Genomic DNA, 18,656 nt, shown 5'->3' on the forward strand with positions numbered 1-18,656 from the left:
CATAAATTCTTTAGTTTACTTAAACTCTGAAAGTCAAGCATAATTTAAAGCAATGCAACTAGTTTAAATTCTCAACTAATGTGGACTTCATGGAAGGAGTAATCATTAACTATAACTTAATGAAAATCAAAATTTCCAAATGGAGGAACATATACTCAATTATAATAATAAGAAAATACTCAAAAGTGCAATAGGACGAATGTTATCCTAATTCAACAACTCAAGAAACTCAGGTAAGAATCCTAGACTAAACTTTTACCGACTGAATTTAGATTTAGAGCATGTGAACAAACTTAATCCAACACTTTGAATATCTTTACATACCTACAAGGATGATGTTCTTGGCAAAACTTGAAGAACTCAAAGAAGAGGTTTGAACCCTAGCCTTTTATCCTTTCCAATCCTTGCTATAATTCTTTGAAGAGATTATGAGGGAAAAGGCTTGTATGGTACTGATAAAGAATGCAATTTAGTCCTAGAATGTTAGGGTTTTTACTTGAAAAGGGTAGGGAATAAAAGGAATTACCCTTTCTTTAACTTGACGGAGGCCATCTATTGGTACCTCCTATGATTCATACAAGTTTATACGGGCTGTAGGAGCCCTTTTGTAGAAGCTTGGCACACTTAAGGAGCTCATTGGAATTGCAAGGTTTGGGCATATAGATTCCTTCTACAGTTCATATACCCTCCTTTGTGTCATGGACCCTAGTCGTAGAAGTTTTTTGAGATATGGTTTTCAGGATATGGTTTGTGGGCCTCTTACAGTTTGTAGACCCTTCAGCAGATCATAAGGGCCTTCGTCTTGTTCACTTTGAAAAGCAAAGTCTCTGGGCTTGGTCTTTTATTACGACCTGACCCTAGGGCCTAGACGTAACACGATGTTTGGGAACACGAAATATCCCCACCAATCCATCTTGTCATATATCACAAACATAAGGTAAATGAACATAATTGAAATAATCAGAAGAATCAACTCAGCATAGAAGTCAAAGGAACTACATCATGTTTCAACATCTAGACATACCTCTATACTAGATGATGGGGGCTTAGGACAAGCTCCTCACTCAGCCCAATCATAAAAGAAGTCAAAGTAACATAAAAGAAAGTCCCGTCCCCGATAAATGAGGACTCACCAATAACAACTCAAGAATGCTAAGTCAACTCTAGCCACGATTATAAGGAGAGTGAGTATCCTCCATCCCTACATTATGAGACAATGTAGGCAAAATATGTGTTAGTACATAGAAGATACTAAGTATGTGAGATATGCATGAACAAGTAATATCACATGAGCAATATGACATAGGATGCATGACCAATCTTAAATGAATGAACATGGATAAGGTATAAAAACATTTGAAAGCACATGAAAACTTATGGTCAATATATCATAAAACTTCACAGTGAAACTTACATCTTTGCATATAACTTGTGTGGGATAAGACCTTTAACTGATATCTAAGACCATGAGAGTTAAGGCATGGAATCCGATGTAACTCCCACATCTAGAAGAGAGAGGCTACTTGCCAAGGTGTACTCTGTAAGAATAACTTTAACATTAAAAGCTGTACATGGATCCACTAGCTAAGCCATACAGCAACCTACAGTGGCAACGTAGTTTCAAACTTTAGGTTGTTAGTAAAATTCCCTTGGGTAATTAATATATTACCGGACCGAACCCCACCCAAGATTCCTCTCGGTGCTTAGTCAATATACCAATGGAATTCATTAAAAATATTAGAGCATCATCATGGAAATAATTATTAGAGTAGCTCATTAACATTAGTGATTCATAGGAATCCATAAACTTTATTGAGAATTGTCCTTATTACCATCTTAAATCATAATTTGTATGAGAATTATCCTTATCACACCATAATAACTTTCTTGGATCTTCATTATAACTTTGATCATTCAATCATAAGTCTCAACTTCATTCATAAAAGCTTTCTTGAAAATTATTGAACTTCATAATCATAATTCATTTAAATCATCTGTTACACCCCACACTCTTAAGCTCGGAATGCTTCTTAAGCTTCTTAGAAGTTATCAAGTGAGTCAAATAATCTACTACACTATCACACAACTCTAAGGAAGGGAGAATATGATACCCCATGGTAGGGAGGGTTGGAAGTAGGTTAAAAGCATTCGAGGGGAGTTGGAGGCCAAGTAATGAGTCGTAGGACTCAACTTACCTACGTAAGCTACTAACTTAGAAGTCTTACATATTTAAGCTACTAGAATACATACCAAGCTTACATAGCACGAATTACATAGGTTTTTAAAATAAGACGAGATTACGAACCCACGAGGAGGAGGAGAGAATGACACGTGGAAGCATAAAAAGGTGACATATGGAAGCAGGTGACCCACCTTCTTGGGGTCAAGTAGGTGACCCAACTTCTTGGGGGGAGGGGTGGACCCCACTGCCACGTGGTAGCCCCTAATTGGCAATATGTATATGTTGGCCTAAGGGGGGCTGGACATATGTCGCCCTTAGGGTATGACATGTGTCACCCCCTAAGGCAACATATATCTACATGTTAAATGACTCTTAGTATCATTACTTATCCAAAAACTTCAGTGAAGACAAGGAACAAAAACCCTAAACTAAGAGAGGAAAATGTGATGACCTAGGGAAAAAAAGAGGTAAGTCCCGATTTCGTTCCGTAAATTAATTATCTAGGGTATACCATAATGATATGTATGTATTAATAGTATAAAATCATGGTTTGTATCATCACCAAATGGATAGCAAGCAGCCATGACGTTTTAACCGCATTAGAAAAGTTTCCGAGGTGAGTTTTTGTGAGTTTTGACCAATTTCGGGTAAGGTAAGGTCTTTCTTTTCAATTTGGAGTTTATGGTATTGTTATGAAGTGTATTACACATTGTGTAAGTGTCTGTAAACATGAAAATTCCATAAATATTATTGACGATTCGAAATAAACTAAATTGGAGTCGCTATAGTTAAATTGTAGTCGAAGCAAGGTGTTATGCTTGTGGTGTGCGGCTGCTAGGTGTGGTGGTGTTTTGCAGGGACTAAAAGTATTCTAAATGAGGTTTGGGATATTCTGTTTGCATCCACACTACCCTACGCTTCGTACGGTTAAAGGTTTTACAAAATAGAGACTAGAAACCCTATTTTGGTATCATAATTTTCAGCAAGTTGTTTGGAGCTTGTGTGGTGTAATGTTTCCATGTTTTGTGTGTATATGAGTTGTAGGTTATTTTTGTTGGTTGGATTTGGTGCTTAGGGATTTAATTGGAAATTCAGATAGGGCATTTTATAGGGGAAGTGCTACCTGATTTCCGGTAACGCCTTAACTAACTAAAGAACTAGCCGAGAAGATGAGAGAGAAAATAAGTTCTATGAATACTTGGGTGCAACTTAAGATGCTGAAAAGTCAAGGGTTGTTGATATTAATATTGCTTCTATGTGGAATAGGTTCAAAGGACGACGAGGTGAACGTGATAAAGAGTAACTCATAAGAGGTAAGCGAAGCTTACTCTTGGCATGTTTTTGGCATAAGTATGTAAAACTATCTTTCTTTCCTTTTGGCATGTCTTAGTCTTAAGTGGTTTGTATATGAAATGTGAGGGTAATTCCATTCTTACGAATGTCTTATTTATTTCTGAATATTGAACTCCTAGAGTAGTTGAACTATTTCCCTGGAACCTCTATATGTTAAAGATATACAAAATGTACAGGCTCCAAGTCTTAAAGACTATATGATAACAAGTATTTTTGTTTCCTTGAGCAATTTGGCCTTATGTTAATATATGTATAGGGTCCCCGAGATTACAATTGATATAGCCCATAATGGCACACTCGAGATAACTACACTATTACTCGGATCCTTAGATGAAAGTTTAATCTTCCTATACGGTGAAGTCTCTAATAATGTTTTAAATTGCATATGGTTACTCATTACTCTACTCATGCATAATATAACCCTTCTATCACCGAGTCCCAGGATGGGGTATATTCTCGTACATAGTTCACTGCATTATCCACCGAGTCCCTCACTAAAGGGCCGCACACTATACTAGGACATGATAATGCAATGACATAAAAAATTCACTGAGTCCCTCACTAGAGGCAGGTACATATGTATATATATGATGATGTGTTGTAATAAGGTGGTGATGGCGCCAGACCTATGATGGTCGTAAAGATATGATTCACCGGATCCCTAATAGGGCCGGCTATATTGTATAATTTGAGCATGCATACTTTTATAATTCACAGAGTACAGGTACAAGTTTCTGATTTGATATTTTATTCTCTGCTTCTCTATTTCAGATATGCTTCTAGTGTATTATGTTATGTGTTACATACTCAGTACATATGTCGTACTAACCCCCTTTCTTCGGAGGGCTGCATTTCATGCCCACAGGTACATATACAAGTTTTGGGAGTCCATCAGCTTCGGATTTAATTTAATTCAGCTCAGCCAGAAGAGGCTCCCTTGTATCGGAGCCTAGTTTTAGTACTGACCGCTGATGTATAAAACTGCTTTTATTTATTTAGGGGTACAACTGGGGCCCTATCCCGCATATGTTGTCATTAATATTTTTAGAGGTTTGCAGACATGTATATGTGGGTTGTGTATGTCAGTTTTGTTTAGCTGGGTCTATATGATGTATTGTACGTGTTATTATGTTATAGCAGCCTTATCGGCTTGCGTACCCTTTCATGTTATGATACAAATGAAAAAGGCTATAGATATATGAAATGCTATGACCCATGGGGGTTCTCATATATGTATCATGTTGTTTGTAGTCTAGTTTGACTACACTTGATTTTTATGCATTATGTGTCTATAATTTGACTTGACCACAACTGATAAATAGTAACGGGGGTCTAGGTTGTACCCCATTCGCGGCCTACGAAGTTGGGTCGTAACAAAAGTTATATCAAAGTAGTTCGTCCTTGGATTGTCTGAAGACCGTGTTTAGTAGAGTCTTGCTTATCGATGTGTTGCGCGCCACATCTATTAATAGGAAGCTACAGGACATTTAGGATGTTACCTTTTTTTTTCACAGCTGATATCATTCTATAGATCCGAGTCATAGGAAAACTTCTTATACTAACCTTGGATCTTAACAAAAGGACGACATCAACAGAAGAAAGTAATTGATGACATGGGAAGTTATGAAGAAAGCAGGTAAGTAAAGGCACGAAAGATATCTATTGGGTAAGGTATTGAAGAAAAATTGAAATGTAAAGTCAAAAACTGAAGGGAAAAGTAGACAGGAAAGTGCAACAGATGTAGTTCGAAGTTGGACATATGAGGTATGTCCATTATTTTTATACTATTATTGGTATTGAAAGCCCTGTGTGGCTGTGATATGAGATGATATTGAAAGCCCTGTGTGGATGTGATGTGATATGAATATATATATATATATATATATATATATACCTGTGAGGCATTGTTGGTATTTTCTGCGTGCAGGTTGTATAGCAGAAACTCTGCTGAAATTTTCCCAAAACAAGAAAAAGGAATAAAAATTAGATTCTTAATATGTCTTTGAAATTGATGCTGATTACCCCTATTATGTTTGACTAAAGCTGCAAGAGGTACTCTCCATGTCGTCGATAAGGGGCTTCCTTTTTACTTGGGGAATTTTATTTTGGAGAGACAAAAGCCTATCTGAGCAGTAAAGTTCAGACCACAGTATCTCTAGCCGTATTTATGTTGTGGAAAAAAAGCTCAGGTTGAAGGATAAGATGTCCAGCGATTGAGTTTCACTTCTCTTGAAAAGTACCAAGCCTCCAATTCTTAGCTGTAAAATAGATAAGTTGTTCATGACTCGAGGATAGACTCAGAGGGAGATCATGTGAGTTAAGTGTTAAGAAGTACTGTGATGTCTAAGGGATTCTAGTTTTCCTCTAACGGTGGTTGGAAATTGTTCTATGATAACAGTTTATTAGTTCTCCATCAACTAATTGGAGAAAGAAATTCTAACAGAATTACCCTAGGGAGATGTCATGAATGGAATGAGTATGAACTGAAAGGGGGATACGTAAGTATGAATTTAAAGGTATGATACAACAATACAGAGATAAAGTAAAACCGGTAGTAAGACGCACTTGGTATGTGTTGACTAAGTTAAAAACCTGTGTTGGGCACCCAGTAAGGGCAAAGGGCATAAGGTATAAATGAATGATGCGTGTACACAACGTCGCCCCGAAAATAGTGGAACCCTTAAAAGACAAAGACGGCAGACTTAAGGAATAAATGGCGTAACTTCCATTCATCCCAAGAAATAAAGGATATAGGTTGGAATAAAGTTACTAATCTGAGAGAATCTTAGACGGTCATTGTTGGAAAGTGTTGCCTAGTTAAAATTTAAGATGACTACCAGTTAGTATTAACCTTTCATAAAGATAAGTAGAAGGTGGCCTTGGATGAGTTGTTTCCTGGGTCACATTATTTAAGTACTGATTAGTAGATGAGATATCACATTAGGTATGGAAAGGTTCTCTTCGCCTCGTGATTTAGCCAAGGTTCCGTACATAGATAATCAGGTTATAAAATATGTAAAGAGACGGAGACATGATACAGTACCAAGTAGATTGGAGAAGGAGATTAAATGAAATTGACACTGGACATGGAGACGTAGAGCAAGGTATAGGCAGATAAAGGTGTAAGTACCCTTTAAAGGGGGGAAGTCAATGAGAAAAATTGCAAGGGTAAGGTGGAGGCAATTGACGTGGCAACATATTTAAGATGGATGCTTAAACTTCAATAAGATCCCTTGTTGAACCAAGTTAGGAAGGTCTGGAAGTCACCAATAATTGGATAAATGTCAAAATGCTATGTAAGGCAATGTTAAGAAGTTTTCATCAAGACATTGAATGACAGCATGCTAGACAAAAAGCCAAAATCATCTACTACTTATGGAGTTTACCTATAAGAATGGCTACCATTCCAGTATCTAGATGGCCCCATACAAGACGTTGTATGGTAGAGTGTGTAAGTCCCCCTATTGGGGAAAAGACTAAAAGGCCCCGACATGATTAAGCAAGCTGTTGAGTAGCAGCCTAGAGTAGGCAGAAGTGACATGCAGATAATCGACATCGATAGTCAAAGTTCAAATTGATGATTAGGTGTTCGTAACAGGGTCACCCAGGAAGGGAGTAATAAGATTCGGCAAGAAAAGGAAACTTAGCACAAAATACGTTAAACCTTATCAAGTTGCTTGTAAGAGGGACAAAGTTGCCTGTAAGTTGAACTTACCACCTGATTACAAAACTTTACACCCAGTATGTTTAATACGGATACTTCACAAATATACTGGTGATCCACCCAGAGTATGTCCCATAGATGATGTCTACGAAATAGAATCCTATGAGGAATAACCTATCGCCATCTTAGATTGGCAAATTAGAGGGTTGCATACTAAAGACGTGCCTTTCGTCAAGATATTGTGGAAAAACCAAAACCAGAAAAGGGATGACCTGGGAAACTAAAGAGGAGATGAAACACAAGTATTCGTACCTATCCCCGATGTCTATAGGTAACCCCAACTCCTAAAACTCATTTATTAATTACTTGGATGAAAGTATGTGTTATGGTAATAACAAAGAATCTCCCTACAATCTGTATAAAGTCTTGAGGGAAGTTTTTTTTAACATTCCAGGATGAATGTTCTAAAGGGGGAAGGATGTTACACCCCATACTCTTGAGCTCGGAATGCTTCTTAACCTTCTTAGAAGTTATCAAGTGAGTTAGATAATCTACTACACTATCACACAACTCTAAGGAAGGGAGAATGTGATACCCCATGGTAGGAAGGTTTGGATGTAGGTTAAAAGCATTCGAGGGGATTTGGAGGCCAAGTAATGAGTTGTAGGATTTGACTTACCTAGTAAGATGCTAACTTAGAAGTCTTACATATTTAAGCTACTGGAATACATACAAAGCTTACATAGCATGGATTACATAGGTTCTTAAAATAAGATGAGATTACGAACCCACGAGGAGGAGAAGAGAATGAAACATGGAAGCATAAGAAGGTGACATGTGGCAGCAGGTGGCCCATCTTCTTTGGGGGGGGTTGGACCCTACTGCCATGTGGTAGTCCCTAATTGACAGCATGTATGTGTTGGCCCAATGGGGGCTAGACACGTGTCGCCCTTAGGGGATGACACATGTCACCCCCCTAAGGCAACATATGTATACATTTTAAATGACTCTTAGTCTCATTCCTTATCCAAAAACTTCAGCAAAACAAGGAACAAAAACCCTAAACTAAGAGAGGAAAAGGTGTCGTCCTAGGAAAAAAAAGAGGTAAGTCCCAATTTAGTTCCATAAATTAATTATCTAGAGTATGACATGATGATATGTAGGTATTAATAGTATAAAACATGGTTTGGAGTAGCACCAAATGGATAGCAAGCAGCCACGGCGTTTTAACCGTGTTAGAAAAGTTTCCGAGGCGAGTTTTGGCGCGTTTTGACCAATTTCGTGTAAGGTAAGGTATTTCCTTTCAATTTGGAGTTTATGGTGTTGTTATGAACTGTATTACACGTTTTTTAAGTGGATGGAAACATGAAAATTCCATAAATATTATTGACGATTCCAAACAAACTAAATTAGAGTCGCTATAGTTAAATTGTAGTCGAAGCAAGGTGTTATGCTTGTGGTGTGCGGATGCAGGGTGTGGTGGTAGGTTGCAGGGACTAAAATTATTCTAAAAGAGGTGTGGGAGCTTCTGTTTTCAGCCACATGACCCTCCACTTCGTACGGTTAAAGGTTTTACAAAATAGAGACTAGAAACCCTATTTTGGTATCGTAATTTTTAGCAAGTTGTTTGGAGCTTGTGTGGTGTAAGGTTGCCATGTTTTGTGTGTATATGAGTTGCAGGTTATTTTTGTTGGTTGGAAGTATTACTTAGGTATGTAATTGGAAATTCGTATAGGGAATATTATAGGGGAAGTGCTGCCCGATTTCCGGTAACGCCTTAACTAACTAAAGAACTAGACGAGAAGACGAGCGAGAAAATGAGTTCTATGAATACTTGGGCTTAACTTAAGATGGTGAAAGTCAAGAGTTGTTGATATTCGTAAGAGGTATGTGAAGCTTCCTCTTGGCATGTTTTTGGCGTAAGTATGTAAAGCTATCTTTCTTTCCTTTTGGCATGTCTTAGTCTTAAGTGGTTTGTATATGAAATGTGGGGGTAATTCCATTCTTAGGAATCTCTTATTTATTTCTGAATATTGAATTCCTAGAGTAGTTGAACTATTTACCTAGAAACCTCTATATGTTAAAGATATACCAAATGTACAGGCTCCAAGTCTTAAAGACTATATAACAACAAGTATTTCTGGTTCCATGAGCGATTTGGCCTTATGTTAATACATGCATAGGGTCCCCGAGATTACAATTGATATAGCCCATAATGACATTTAGAGGGAACTCGAGATGACTACACTACTACTCGGGTCCTCAGACAAAAGTTTAATCTTCTTATATAGTCAAGTCTCTGATAATGTTTTAAATTACATATGGTTACTCACTATTCTACTCATCCATAATATAACCCTTCTATCACTGAGTTCAGGGCCGGGGTATGTTCTCGTGCACAGTTCACTGCATTATCACCGAGTCCCTTACTAAATGGCTGGGTACACTATACGAGGACATGATAATGTAATGACATAAAAAACTCACCGAGTCCCTCACTAAAGGGCCGGGTACGTATGTATATATATGATGATATGTTGTAATAAAGTGCTGATGGCGTTGGGCCTATGATGGTCCTACAGATATGATTCACCGGATCCTTGATTTGGATGGCTATATTTTATAATTTGAGCATGGATACTTTTATGATTCACGGAGTACAGGTACAGATTTCTGATTTGATATTTTATCCTCCGCTTTTCTATTTCAGATATGCTTCTAGCATATTGTGTTATGTGTTACATACTCAGTACATATGTCGTACTGACCCCCTTTCTTTGGGGGGATGCGTTTCATACTTGCAGGTACAAATACAGGTTTTGGGAGTTCGTCAGCTTAGGATTCTGTTCAGCTAAACTAGAAGAGGCTCCCTTGTATCGGAGCCTAGTTTTAGTACTAATCGCTGATATATAAAACTATTTTTGTTTATTCAGGGGTACGGCGGGGGCACTGTCCTGCCATATGTTATCATTAATATTTTTAGAGATATGCAGACATGTATATGTGGGTTTTGTATGTCAGTTTGGTTCAGCTGGGTCTATATGATGTATCGTACGTGTTATTATGTTATGGCAGCCTTGTTGACTTGCGTGCCCTTTCATGTTATGATACAAATGACAGAGGCTATAGATATATGAAATGCTATGACCTATGGGGGTTCTCATGTACGTATCATGTTTTTTGTAGTACGGTTTGACTACACTTGATTTATATGCATTACGTGTCTATAATTCATTTTGACCACAGCTGATAAATATGTATACGGGGGTCCAAGTCGGACCCCAGTCGCGGCTTACAGGGTTGGGTTGTGACATCATTATTGAAAATAGCTTCATTCATAGTCATCATAATGCAACTTGAAATTATACAATTAATGTAGAATTATGCTTATAATGATCATTGATAACAATTAGAAACATAATTGAAACAACCTAATGAATTCATCCAAATTAGGGTTAGAAAATCAATGAAATTTAAAGAGGTATTTGAAGAGAACATTGGGACTCCGTAGGTGAAAGAAACCCATGGATCAATTCCCACATACCTTGATGAAACCAACCCAAAAATTGAAGAAGAAACAAATGACTCTTGAAACCCTAGTTTGATTGAGTGAGAGAACCTTGAGAGAATTGCTTAGTCTTGAGAATTTTAGGGGAATGAATTAGAATAAGAGGGGATTTGAAGGGTTGGGTGTTTATAGTCTCTGAACTTGGCCATAAAAGTGTCTAGATATATTGACCCTAACTTGGGAAAAAAAACAACATTACCCTTTATTAAACTTGGATTTTTAGAACCACGAATTTGACTCTACAAGTCGTAATAACTTCTACGACTCGTCATCTCAAGTCTTCGTGAAGGTCTAAAGATCATTGAAATCTTGAGTCTCTAAAGTTGTCTCTACAAGTCATTCTTACAACTCGTCAAAGTGTTTACGGTTCGTAGACCCTAGTCATATAGTAGGCCTGCAAACCTTCATAAATCTGAGTCTTTGAAGTTTTGTTACGAGTAAATCTTATGAATCGTCAACAGGACTATGAATCGTGCTATTGATTCGTAGGACTTCTTCTAAGGATGGTCCTAAACAGGCTTAATATCTCCCTCTATGACTCATTTCTATGAGTCATAGGAGTGACTATGAGTCATCTGGGGAGTCGTAGACTCAGAGACCATTACACTTTGAGAGATTTTTCTTATGTTCCAACTTTCTGACTTCTAGGGTCTTACAATATCTTTCCCTTGGAAACATTCATCCTCGAATGAGATTCAACTAGTATAGAAAGGATCCAAAAAGAGGACTAGCAAATCAACATGAATACAATGGCATAGTAAAATGCATAGAACAAGAGATTTTAAAACTTAACATAGAACATGACTTAAAAAAATCTTCATTAGCATGCATGTATATGAATGACATAGGAAGAACTGAATACGTAGGAGTTCAATTGTTTTTAATGATAAAAAATTATTACCTTAGGCTTGAGTAGAGGGAAATAGATACGGGTATCATTTCATCATATCCGTCTCCGCTTCTCATGTAAAACTCTCTACTTGTTGATTTCTCCACAATACCTTGACGGACACAACCTATTTGTTCCTTAACCTCTTCACTTGCCCGTCTTAAATTTCCACTGGAACCTCCTCATAAGTCAGATTCTCTTTGATAGTCACATCTTCCAATAACACAATGTAATTTGGATCTCTCACAAACTTTCTCAACATCTACACGTGAAACACCAGATGAACCATAGCTAACTCAAATATCAAATCTAACTCATATGCAACCTTTCCCATACGTCTCACTATCTTATAAGATCCAACATACCTATGACTCAATTTCCCTTTCTTACCAATACGCATTATACCCTTCATGGGTGAAACCTTCAAATAAACCCAATCTTCCATATCAAATTCAAGTTCTCTCTTCCTAACATCCGAATAGGACTTTTGATGACTTTGAGCCATCTTCAATCTCTCTCTTATGAGTCTCACCTTCTCCATAGCATATAACACTAAATCTAGACTGATTAATGCCATCTCACCTACTTCAAACTATCCCACTGGGGACCTACACCTTCTTCCATACAATGCTTCAAAATGAGTCATTTGGATATAGAGTGATAGCTATTATTGTATGCAAACTCAATAAATGGAAAATGCTCATCCCAACTTCTTTTAAAATCAATAACACATGCCCTCAGCATATCCTCTAAAGTTTGGATCGTTTTTTTGGCTTGAGCATCGGTTTGAGGATGAAAAGTGGTACTTAGCTTGACTTTCATGCCAAGACCCTTTTGGAATGACTTCCAAAAATGTGAAGTGAATTGAGTACCTTGATCCGATATAATAGACAAGGGGACACCATAAAGCTTTACCAATTCATGAATAAACAACATAGCATAGTCTTCGGCACTATGAGAAGTCTTAATCGGTAGAAAATGTGCCGACTTAGTCATTCGGTCCACTATAACCCAAATAGAATCATGTTTCCTTCTAGTACGAGGCAATACAGTCACAAAGTCCATATTCACATATTCCCACTTTCAAGTAGGAATATCAATGTCTTGAGCTAAACCTCCTAGTTTTTATGCTCAACTTTCACTTGTTGACAATTTTGACATTTAGCCACGAACTCTGCTATGTTCTTCTTCATGCCATTCCACCAATAGACTTCTCTCAAATTATGATACATCTTGGTAGTTCCCTGATGAATTGAATACCGAGAACCATGGGCCTCATCCAATATCAACTCTCTCAACCTATCAACATTAGGTACACACAATTGTCCTTGATAACGAAGTACACCAACTCCCCCTTAGGAGAAACCCATAATGGATCTTTTAGCAACCGACTTCTTCAATTTAACCAAAACCAGATCATGGTCTTGTTTGGCCTTAACGTCCTTCACAACAGATGATTTCAAGTTCTTTTAAACATGGATAACTCTTTTATTGGAATCAACCAATGGAATACCTAATTGATACAATCTATGCACATCTTTAACCAATTCTTTCTTACCCTTTTCCATATGTGCAACATTATTTATGGACAACCTACCAAGTGCATTAACAACCATATTAGCTTTACCAGAATGGTACATCACAGTCATATCATAGTCCTTCAATAAATGAAGCCATCTATTTTGTCAAAGGTTCAAATCCTTTTTCTTAAACACATATTGTGAACTTTTGTGATCAGTGAATACATCCACATGGACACCATAAAGATAGTGTGTCTAAATCTTCAAAGATAACACAACGTCCTAGAAGCATAGGCTATCGCCTTACCATGTTAAATCAAAACACAATCAAGAGAAACCCTTAAGGCATTACAATACACAATAAAATCATCGGACCCTTCCGGTAAGGTCAAAATAAGAGCACTAGTAAGATGATCTTTCAACTCCTAGAAACTCTTCTCACAAGCTCCTGACCATTGGAACTTCACTTTCGTTTAGGTCAACTTTAGTCAAAGGTGAAAAAATTGATGAAAACCCTTCTACAAACCTTTTATAATATTCGGATAGTCCCAAGAAACTTCTAATATCCAATGGTGACAATAGTCTAGGACAATTCTTTACTTCTTCCATTTTCCTTGGATTAATCTTAATCCCATCACCGGACACCATATGATGGAGGAATGCAACCTCCCTTAGACAAAACTCACACTTACTAAATTTGGCAAATAATTGCCCGTCCCTTGAAATTTGCAACACAATCCTCAAATGATTGGCATGCTCCTCCTCATTCTGAGAGTAAACCAAAATATCTTCAATAACACAATTATAAACATGTCCAAATATTGCGTGAAGACTATATTCAACAAATCCATGAATGATGTGGGAGCATTGGTCAATCCAAATGACATAACTAAGAATTCATAATGGCCATAACTTGTTCAAAATGCCATCTTGGGAATATCATACTTTCTCACCCTTAATTGGTGATAACTGCAATGAAGATCACTCTTAAAGAAATAACTTGCCCCTTGCAATTGATAAAAAATCATTTATCCTCGAAATTGGATATTTATTCTTGTTGGTTAGTTTGTTCAATTCCTGATAATCGATACACATACGAAGTGAACCATCTTACTTTATTACAAACAAAATAAGAGAACCCCTTGGGGATATACTTGGTCTAATGAAACTTTTGTTTAACTAGTCTTTCAATTGATCCTTTAACTCTTTTAGTTCCACCGGAGCCATTCATTAAAGGAATAGAAATAGGTTGGGTATCAGGAAGAAGATCTATGCCAAAATTGATTTCCCTTTTGGGAGGAACAACGGGTAGATCATTCGGAAACACATTTAGAAGCTCATTAATAATAGGGACCGACTCTTTAGTAGAGGCTTGAGTATTTTTATCCCTAACCCTCATAACATGGTAGATGCAACCCTTGGAAATTATTTTTCGAGCTTTAAGGGGTGATATAAATTGACCTTTATAAACGAAATTACTACCCTTCCATTTTAGGACCAGCTCATTCGGATACTGAATCTTAACCACTCGGGTTCTACAATCAATAGAAGTATAACATGCATATAGCCAATCCATACAAAGGATAATATCTAAATCAGTTATATCAAACTCAACTTGATCACATAGGGTAACTTTATGGAAAACCAAAACCGGACAATTTCTATAGACACTTTTAGCCATAATCGACTCAACTTTGAGAGTATAAATGAAAAAAGGCTCCAACAATATTTCGGGGCTAACATCAAATCTCATGGCCACATAAAGTATAACAAAAGACAAATTTGTACTTGGATCAAGAAAGGCATAAACATCATAGTAAAAGACCCATAACTACCGATAATAACATTAGGAGTCTCCTGCACCTATTGCCTACCATGAAGAGCATAGAATTGGTTGTTGTGTTGACCATCCTTTGGTTAAGCTTGGGAACCTTGTTGAAGTTGGCCTCCATGAGTTACTTGTCCTTGAGGATGACCATCCTTAACCCTACACTCCTAGGCATGATGACCCGGCTTGCCACATTAATAGCACACATTCGAACCCGCTAGGCACTCTCTCTTGTCGTTCTTTGCACATTTTTTATAGCAACTTGGACAATTGGGGAACCTTCTTGAGACTTACTATCTTTGTCAATCCTTGGAATAGTAGCATTTGAATCCTTGACCGAAATACCTTTGGCAAAAATATGGACGCCCACTATTTTCAGACCTAGCATGAGAGGAATTTCCACCATCGGTCCTTGCCTTTTTGGACACCCTAGTTTTCTCTCTTAGCTTATCTTCCTCTATTTGTTATACATGGGTCATAAGTCTAGAGATGTCCATTTCCTGAATCAACATGAATGTCTTGTATTCTCTATAAACCAAATGCGACACACTCGATAAGAACTTACTCATACAAGCCCTTAGGTCGGAAACCATGAATGAAGCATACTTTGATGATTGGGTGAACTTGAGGAATAGTCCCTCACATTCATACCTCCTTGCTTAAGATTGATGAACTATTGTATCTTAGACTCCCCTAACTCCAATGAGAAAGGGCGGTTAAGAAACACTTCTTTAAATTCTTCCCAAGTTACGGGATCCGTCTCTCTAGGGCTCTCTCTCTTCTATTGATCAAACAAAATTCTACCTATACTTTTCAACTGATAAGCGGCCAACTCCGCCCCTCTCTACTGGGATAATCCCCATAATCTCCACTATCTTATGAATGCTTTCAACAAACTCTTGTGGATCCTCATCCACCTTAGAACCCTAAATATCTGGAGGATTTATCCTCATAAAGTCACGAACCCTTGTCGCCGCCGTACCCACCTTTGGGTTCAAAAGAGCAACTGTCACAACCCAACCCCATAGACCGCGACAGGGGTCCGATCTAAACCCCCGTATATGTGTCTATTAGATGTGGTCAAGTCGAACTATAATTAACATAATACCATGCAATAGAACCCTATTGGGTGATAATATTTTCATAAACCAGTAGCCTTTTTCATTTGTATCACATCATGAAAGGGAACGTAAGCCGACGAGGCTGTCATACATATAAAATTTTACAACATTTCAAGTAGACCCAGCTGAACAATACTTACACATACAACCCACATATACATGTCTGCAGACCTCTAATAATATTAATAACAACATATGGCGGGAAAGGGCCCCCACCTTACCCCTGAATAATAAAACAATACTATACATCAATGGTCAGTGCCAAAAACTAGGCTTCGATACAATAGAGCCTCTTCCAGTTGAGCTGAGTGGGATCCTAAGATGACGGACTCCCAAAACCTGTACCTGTACCTGCGGATATGAAATGCATTCTCCTCGAGAGAAGGGGATTAGTACGACATATGTATTGAGTACGTAAAAAATAACATAGCACAACTGGAAGCATATCTAAAATAGAGAAGCAGGGGGTAAATTATCAAATCAACAACTTATACCTGGGAAAGTAAAATTATGCATGCTCAAATTTTTAATATAGCTGGCCCTATTAGGGATCCGGTGAATCATATCTGTAGTACCATCACCTTCTTATTACAACACATTATCACATCATCATATATATACGTGCGTACCCGGCCCTCTAGTGAGCGTGCGATGAACAATGCAGTAGAATTGTGCATGATTACTATTCCCGCCTCGGGCGCAATGAAAAAAGTGTTAAAGTATACACGAGTAGAGTAGTGAGAAATAAAACACAGTTTAAATCATTATCGGAGACTCAATGAATTCATCAGGTGAATCATCCCTGGAGATCAGGGCAGAAAGTATCTGACGTATACCCTCTAAATGTCACTAAGGACTATGTAAAAGAGAGTTTTGCAAATCTTAGACATATACCAGTATGAAATATCTTATAGCAGTCTGAGCATTGGTTATCTCAGAGGATTTCTTTTTACGAAAAAGAACTTAGTCGAATCAATCGTTATACAGTTATATAGAAGACTCGAAGACTAGAAGTTTAACTACTTTAAAAGTCTTAACATCCAGAAGTGATTCAGAGTCCTGAAGTCATATTTAGAACCTAATAGTGAAGTTGCCCCAAAGATTTCATCAATCATATCCTACATCTAATACATGCCAAAAAGGAAGAGGAAAGATAGGCTTTACATACCTATGTCAAAAACACGCCAAGAGAGAGCTTCACATACCTTTTTATGAGTTACTCTTTATCCCGTTCATCTCGTCATCCTTTAAACCTATTCAACATGAAAGTAATATGAATATCAACCACTCTTAGCTTTCCAGCATCTTACGTTGTAACTTAGTATTCATGGAATCTATTTCCTTGTTCGTCTCCTCGACTAGTTTTTTAATTAGTTAAGGTGTTAACGAAAATTGGCAGCACCTCCCCTATAACGTGCCCTATCCAAATTTCCAATTAGATCCCTAAAAAATACATCCAACCAACAACAATAACCTGCAGCATATATTTAAGCAATTCACACCAACAATATACAACATAAACTCCAAACGACTCGCTTAGAATTACGATATCAAAATAGGGTGTCTACCCTTTATTTTGTAACACCTTTAATTATACAAAATAAGGGTTCGTGTGGCTGAAACCAGAAGAACACTTACACCATTTAGAACATATTTCGTCCCTTCAACAACACACCACACCCCTGCAGCAACACCTCACAAGAAGAACACTTTACTTTGATGACAATTCAACTATAACGACTACAATTTGGATTGTCTCCAACGCCTAGCATTCCTATACTATTTTCAATTTTTCTATCCACACACAAGGCCTATAATACACTCCATAACAATACCATAAATTACAATTTTAAAGGAGAAACCTTACCTTACCCGATATTGGCCAAAACTGCAAAATTGTAACTCGAAACTTCTCCAAACGCGCTGCCCCAAATTGGAATTTTTGGTTATAAAACACTATTATATAACCATGGGACACCTCAAATAATTAATTCATAGAAAAAAACTCGGAGGCTTACCTTGGCAGCCCCAATCCGTAGCCCCTCTAGCTTGTACCCCTAGCGTTTTTCTCTTCTTCTTTCACACCCTTCTAGGTGTAAAGCTGAAGAAATGGTTCCGTAGACATCGTAGGATACATATATAAATATCCATGTGGTTGAGGAATATCGTAGATAATTAATTCATGGAGAACAATTTAAGAACTTACCTTTAATTCTTAAAAACCATGGTTGCCTTGTTCTTTGTTCCTCACATTTTTCCTCTTCTTTTGTTTCCTGGAGTTTCAGCTCCAAATAGAATAAGAATGACTTAGTATTCATCCAAATACACATATATACACATCTTTAGAAGGTTCCACATGGCATCCCCCTAGGGTTCCATGTGGCAGCCTCCTAGGGTGCCACCTCAACTTGTTCGGCCAATCACATGCTGCCATGTGGCAGTAGGGGGTACACCCCAAGCTGCTGCATCACCTACTTGACCCTAAGTAGGTGTATCACCTTCTTTTCCAAGTAGGTGAATCACCTACTTGC

Source organism: Solanum dulcamara, chromosome 7 (assembly GCF_947179165.1).
Source record: "Solanum dulcamara chromosome 7, daSolDulc1.2, whole genome shotgun sequence".
In the NCBI taxonomy this organism is placed as follows: Eukaryota; Viridiplantae; Streptophyta; class Magnoliopsida; order Solanales; family Solanaceae; genus Solanum; species Solanum dulcamara.